Source organism: Odontesthes bonariensis, chromosome 8, assembly GCF_027942865.1.
Source record: "Odontesthes bonariensis isolate fOdoBon6 chromosome 8, fOdoBon6.hap1, whole genome shotgun sequence".
Classification (NCBI taxonomy): domain Eukaryota; kingdom Metazoa; phylum Chordata; class Actinopteri; order Atheriniformes; family Atherinopsidae; genus Odontesthes; species Odontesthes bonariensis.
The window spans coordinates 25,996,183-26,002,182 of NC_134513.1; the positions used below are offsets into that span (position 1 = coordinate 25,996,183).

Consider the following 6,000-nt stretch of genomic DNA (forward strand, 5'->3'; position numbering starts at 1 on the left):
ACACCGTAAGGAAAGCTCGTCTTCCTCTTTATCTCTGCTGTCAATGCTTTTGCTCCAAACACAAAAAAAAAAACATGCCTGCCAGCCACATGCCGCAGAGCTACATATGCTATCCTTGGGATACGAAGGTGTTTCGGATCACATCAAAGCCACACACGACAAAAACCCACAGCCGGCCGTGATCGTATAGTGGTTAGTACTCTGCGTTGTGGTCGCAGCAACCCTGGTTCGAATCCGGGTCACGGCAACCCCCCGACCGAATTTGTTTGCATCGCTGAAAAAAGATCCCACTTACAACTTAGATTTCTTAAACTTTTAAGAAAATAATTTTGTCTACAGGCCTCTGTCCCGTATCAAAGGTCTGAAAGAATCAAACAGCACAAATTCAGAAGGTCTGCCCATTTAAAGAGCATAAAAGGGGTCAAAGTATCAAACAGGCCCCAATGAGAAATAGTGCCTTTTTAATGAGTCGCCAAGAACGCATATGTTCTGTGTTTTTTAGCTCTTCTAAAGGGAGGGTTTTCACACACCGCCACACCCAAAGTATAAACATCCTAACAACAGAAGATGAAAATCGTGTGCCAAAAGAATGGATGGATAGACCTGACAAAAAAGAACCAAAACAAAATGGCTGGATTTTTGCGCTGGACAATGTGAGGGTATATTGAGCATCAACATCTGTGTTGGACGATGTGGAGACTTTCCCAGATAGATGCCAGATATGTTTTTGTAAGGACTAAATGCATGACAGAAACTGAGGCTGATTTGATCTGTAACGCATCTGAAACTGATGGTTTCTCATCACTTTTTGTGTTTATTTAACTGATAAACAGGTCCAAGCCCCTGGCTCCCTTCCATAACTCATTTGGTACAGCAGAGAACTGCAGGTGTCCCATGATACGCATCGTAAGCCTGGTTACATGCATTCATACAGGATTCATGAAAAGGATGTTGGCTTTGCTCCCTTCGATAGCTCAGTTGGTAGAGCGGAGGACTGTAGGTGCCCAAAAACAGTTAACCTTAGGTTGCTGGTTCAATTCCGGCTCGAAGGATGTGCCAAGCTTTTGTATACAGAGGCTCTTTTGGCCAACTCCGTCAATCCTTTCAAAGCTTTTGGAACATGCTGTTTTACAAAAGACTGTTCCACTCTCTATAGTATTTGCTAAGGGCTAGTGGCGCAATGGATAATGCGTCTGACTACGGATCAGAAGATTCTAGGTTCAACTCCTGGCTAGCTCGGCACGCTGGTTATAGTCTCTCACGTCTCCCACTGCTATAGAACAGGATCGCTTTAAACCTTCTACTCCCTGGGTATCCCAGCTCACTTACGCCCCAAAGATACCTCACAGTGTGTCATCTTGCAACACATGTGGTTGACCCCACACCGTAAGGAAAGCTCGTCTTCCTCTTTATCTCTGCTGTCAATGATTTTGCTCCAAACACAAAAAAAAAAACATGGCTGCCAGCCACATGCCGCAGAGCTACATTTGCTATCCTTGGGATACGAAGGTGTTTCGGATCACATCAAAGCCACACACGACAAAAACCCACAACCTGCCGTGATCGTATAGTGGTTAGTACTCTGCGTTGTGGTCGCAGCAACCCTGGTTCGAATCCGGGTCACGGCAACCCCCCGATCGAATTTGTTTGCATCGCTGAAAAAAGATCCCACTTTCAACTTAGCTTTCTTAAACTTTTAAGAAAATAATTTTGTCTACAGGCCTCTGTCCCGTATCAAAGGTCTGAAAGAATCAAACAGCACAAATTCAGAAGGTCTGCCCATTTAAAGAGCATAAAAGGGGTCAAAGTATCAAACAGGCCCCAATGAGAAATAGTGCCTTTTTAATGAGTCGCCAAGGCCGCATATGTTCTGTGTTTTTTAGCTCTTCTAAAGGGAGGGTTTTCACACACCGCCACACCCAAAGTATAAACATCCTAACAACAGAAGATGAAAATCATGTGCCAAATGAATGGATGGATAGACCTGACAAAAAAGAACCAAAACAAAATGGCTGGACTTTTGCGCTGGACAATGTGAGGGTATATTGAGGATCAACATCTGTGTTGGACGATGTGGAGACTTTCCCAGATAGATGCCAGTTATGTTTTTGAAAGGACTAAATGCATGACAGAAACTGAGGCTGATTTGATCTGTAACGCATCTGAAACTGATGGTTTCTCATCACTTTTTGTGTTTATTTAACTGATAAACAGGCCCAAGCCCCTGGCTCCCTTCCATAACTCATTTGGTACAGCAGAGAACTGCAGGTGTCCAATGATACGCATCTTAAGCCTGGTTAAATGCATTCATACAGGATTCATGAAAAGGATGTTGGCTTTGCTCCCTTCGATAGCTCAGTTGGTAGAGCGGAGGACTGTAGGTGCCCAAAAACAGTTATCCTTAGGTTGCTGGTTCAATTCCGGCTCGAAGGATGTGCCAAGCTTTTGTATACAGAGGCTCTTTTGGCCAACTCCGTCAATCCTTTCAAAGCTTTTGGAACATGCTGTTTTACAAAAGACTGTTCCACTCTCTATAGTACTTGCTAAGGGCTAGTGGCGCAATGGATAATGCGTCTGACTACGGATCAGAAGATTCTAGGTTCAACTCCTGGCTAGCTCGGCACGCTGGTTTTAGTCTCTCACTTCTCCCACTGCTATAGAACAGGATCGCTTTAAACCTTCCGCTCCCTGGGTATCCCAGCTCACTTACGCCCCAAAGATACCTCACAGTGTGTCGTCTTGCAACACATGTGGTTGACCCCACACCGTAAGGAAAGCTCGTCTTCCTCTTTATCTCTGCTGTCAATGATTTTGCTCCAAACACAAAAAAAAAAACATGGCTGCCAGCCACATGCCGCAGAGCTACATATGCTATCCTTGGGATACGAAGGTGTTTCGGATCACATCAAAGCCACACACGACAACAACCCACAACCGGCCGTGATCGTATAGTGGTTAGTACTCTGCGTTGTGGTCGCAGCAACCCCGGTTCGAATCCGGGTCACGACAACCCCCAGACCGAATTTGTTTACATCGCTGAAAAAAGATCCCACTTTCAACTTAGATTTCTTAAACTTTTAAAAAAATAATTTTGTCTACAGGCCCCTGTCCCGTATCAAAGGTCTGAAAGAATCAAACAGCACAAATGCAGAAGGTCTGCCCATTTAAAGAGCATAAAAGGGGTCAAAGTATCAAACAGGCCCCAATGAGAAATAGTGCCTTTTTAATGAGTCGCCAAGAACGCATATGTTCTGTGTTTTTTAGCTCTTCTAAAGGGAGGGTTTTCACACACCGCCACACCCAAAGTATAAACATCCTAACAACAGAAGATGAAAATCATGTGCCAAATGAATGGATGGATAGACCTGACAAAAAAGAACCAAAACAAAATGGCTGGACTTTTGCGCTGGACAATGTGAGGGTATATTGAGGATCAACATCTGTGTTGGACGATGTGGAGACTTTCCCAGATAGATGCCAGTTATGTTTTTGAAAGGACTAAATGCATGACAGAAACTGAGGCTGATTTGATCTGTAACGCATCTGAAACTGATGGTTTCTCATCACTTTTTGTGTTTATTTAACTGATAAACAGGCCCAAGCCCCTGGCTCCCTTCCATAACTCATTTGGTACAGCAGAGAACTGCAGGTGTCCAATGATACGCATCTTAAGCCTGGTTAAATGCATTCATACAGGATTCATGAAAAGGATGTTGGCTTTGCTCCCTTCGATAGCTCAGTTGGTAGAGCGGAGGACTGTAGGTGCCCAAAAACAGTTATCCTTAGGTTGCTGGTTCAATTCCGGCTCGAAGGATGTGCCAAGCTTTTGTATACAGAGGCTCTTTTGGCCAACTCCGTCAATCCTTTCAAAGCTTTTGGAACATGCTGTTTTACAAAAGACTGTTCCACTCTCTATAGTACTTGCTAAGGGCTAGTGGCGCAATGGATAATGCGTCTGACTACGGATCAGAAGATTCTAGGTTCAACTCCTGGCTAGCTCGGCACGCTGGTTTTAGTCTCTCACTTCTCCCACTGCTATAGAACAGGATCGCTTTAAACCTTCCGCTCCCTGGGTATCCCAGCTCACTTACGCCCCAAAGATACCTCACAGTGTGTCGTCTTGCAACACATGTGGTTGACCCCACACCGTAAGGAAAGCTCGTCTTCCTCTTTATCTCTGCTGTCAATGATTTTGCTCCAAACACAAAAAAAAAAACATGGCTGCCAGCCACATGCCGCAGAGCTACATATGCTATCCTTGGGATACGAAGGTGTTTCGGATCACATCAAAGCCACACACGACAACAACCCACAACCGGCCGTGATCGTATAGTGGTTAGTACTCTGCGTTGTGGTCGCAGCAACCCCGGTTCGAATCCGGGTCACGACAACCCCCAGACCGAATTTGTTTACATCGCTGAAAAAAGATCCCACTTTCAACTTAGATTTCTTAAACTTTTAAGAAAATAATTTTGTCTACAGGCCCCTGTCCCGTATCAAAGGTCTGAAAGAATCAAACAGCACAAATGCAGAAGGTCTGCCCATTGAAAGAGCATAAAAGGGGTCAAAGTATCAAACAGGCCCCAATGAGAAATAGTGCCTTTTTAATGAGTCGCCAAGGCCGCATATGTTCTGTGTTTTTTAGCTCTTCTAAAGGGAGGGTTTTCACACACCGCCACACCCAAAGTATAAACATCCTAACAACAGAAGATGAAAATCGTGTGCCAAATGAATGGGTGGATAGACCTGACAAAAAAAGAACCAAACAAAAAGGCTGGACTTTTGCGCTGGACAATGTGAGGGTATATTGAGGATCAACATCTGTGTTGGACGATGTGGAGACTTTCCCAGATAGATGCCAGATATGTTTTTGTAAGGACTAAATGCATGACAGAAACTGAGGCTGATTTGATCTGAAACGCATCTGAAACTGATGGTTTCTAATCACTTTTTGTGTTTATTTAACTGATAAACAGGCCCAAGCCCCTGGCTCCCTTCCATAACTCATTTGGTACAGCAGAGAACTGCAGGTGTCCCATGATACGCATCTTAATCCTGGTTACATGCATTCATACAGGATTCATGAAAAGGATGTTGGCTTTGCTCCCTTCGATAGCTCAGTTGGTAGAGCGGAGGACTGTAGGTGCCCAACAACTGCTATCCTTAGGTCGCTGGTTCAATTCCGGCTCGAAGGATGTGCCAAGCTTTTGTATACAGAGGCTCTTTTGGCCAACTCCGTCAATCCTTTCAAAGCTTTTGGAATATGCTGTTTTACGAAAGATTGTTCCACTCTCTATCGAACTTGCTAAGGGCTAGTGGCGCAATGGATAACGTGTCTGACTACGGATCAGAAGAGTCTAGGATCAACTCCTGGCTAGCTCGGCACGCTGGTTTTAGTCTCTCACTTCTCCCACTGCTATAGAACAGGATCGCTTTAAACCTTCTACTCCCTGGGTATCCCAGCTCACTTACGTCCCAAAGATACCTCACAGTGTGTCGTCTTGCAACACATGTGGCTGACCCCACACCGTAAGGAAAGCTCGTCTTCCTCTTTATCTCTGCTGTCAATGATTTTGCTCCAAACACAAAAAAAAAAACATGGCTGCCAGCCACATGCCGCAGAGCTACATTTGCTATCCTTGGGATACGAAGGTGTTTCGGATCACATCAAAGCCACACACGAAGAAAACCCACAACCGGCCGTGATCGTATAGTGGTTAGTACTCTGCGTTGTGGTCGCAGCAACCCCGGTTCGAATCCGGGTCACGGCAACCCCCCGACCGAATTTGTTTGCATCGCTGAAAAAAGATCCCACTTTCAACTTAGCTTTCTTAAACTTTTAAGAAAATAATTTTGTCTACAGGCCTCTGTCCCGTATAAAAGGTCTGATATTTTTAATGAGTCGCCAAGGCCGCATATGTTCTGTGTTTTTTAGCTCTTCTAAAGGGAGGGTTTTCACACACCGCCACACCCAAAGTATAAACATCCTAACAACAGAAG

General features: G+C 44.7%; 11 non-coding genes across 11 annotated transcripts; all 11 read left to right on the forward strand.

The window, feature by feature from the left end:
* Positions 1-175: 175 nt before the first annotated feature.
* trnah-gug (transfer RNA histidin (anticodon GUG)) lies at positions 176-247 on the forward strand. Its single transcript has one exon. It is a non-coding gene; the product is annotated as a tRNA-His (tRNA).
* A 919-nt stretch (positions 248-1,166) lies between these two features.
* On the forward strand, positions 1,167-1,239 carry trnar-acg (transfer RNA arginine (anticodon ACG)). Its single transcript has one exon. It is a non-coding gene; the product is annotated as a tRNA-Arg (tRNA).
* A 317-nt stretch (positions 1,240-1,556) lies between these two features.
* Positions 1,557-1,628, forward strand: trnah-gug (transfer RNA histidin (anticodon GUG)). Its single transcript has one exon. It is a non-coding gene; the product is annotated as a tRNA-His (tRNA).
* Positions 1,629-2,344: 716 nt separating this feature from the next.
* trnay-gua (transfer RNA tyrosine (anticodon GUA)) lies at positions 2,345-2,433 on the forward strand. The gene is given in 2 exon segments: positions 2,345-2,381; positions 2,398-2,433. It is a non-coding gene; the product is annotated as a tRNA-Tyr (tRNA).
* Positions 2,434-2,547: 114 nt separating this feature from the next.
* trnar-acg (transfer RNA arginine (anticodon ACG)) lies at positions 2,548-2,620 on the forward strand. Its single transcript has one exon. It is a non-coding gene; the product is annotated as a tRNA-Arg (tRNA).
* Positions 2,621-2,937: 317 nt separating this feature from the next.
* trnah-gug (transfer RNA histidin (anticodon GUG)) lies at positions 2,938-3,009 on the forward strand. The gene has a single exon. It is a non-coding gene; the product is annotated as a tRNA-His (tRNA).
* Positions 3,010-3,725: 716 nt separating this feature from the next.
* trnay-gua (transfer RNA tyrosine (anticodon GUA)) lies at positions 3,726-3,814 on the forward strand. Its single transcript is given in 2 exon segments — positions 3,726-3,762; positions 3,779-3,814. It is a non-coding gene; the product is annotated as a tRNA-Tyr (tRNA).
* A 114-nt stretch (positions 3,815-3,928) lies between these two features.
* On the forward strand, positions 3,929-4,001 carry trnar-acg (transfer RNA arginine (anticodon ACG)). Its single transcript has one exon. It is a non-coding gene; the product is annotated as a tRNA-Arg (tRNA).
* A 317-nt stretch (positions 4,002-4,318) lies between these two features.
* Positions 4,319-4,390, forward strand: trnah-gug (transfer RNA histidin (anticodon GUG)). The gene has a single exon. It is a non-coding gene; the product is annotated as a tRNA-His (tRNA).
* Positions 4,391-5,106: 716 nt separating this feature from the next.
* On the forward strand, positions 5,107-5,195 carry trnay-gua (transfer RNA tyrosine (anticodon GUA)). Its single transcript is given in 2 exon segments — positions 5,107-5,143; positions 5,160-5,195. It is a non-coding gene; the product is annotated as a tRNA-Tyr (tRNA).
* Positions 5,196-5,699: 504 nt separating this feature from the next.
* Positions 5,700-5,771, forward strand: trnah-gug (transfer RNA histidin (anticodon GUG)). The gene has a single exon. It is a non-coding gene; the product is annotated as a tRNA-His (tRNA).
* Positions 5,772-6,000: the final 229 nt, after the last annotated feature.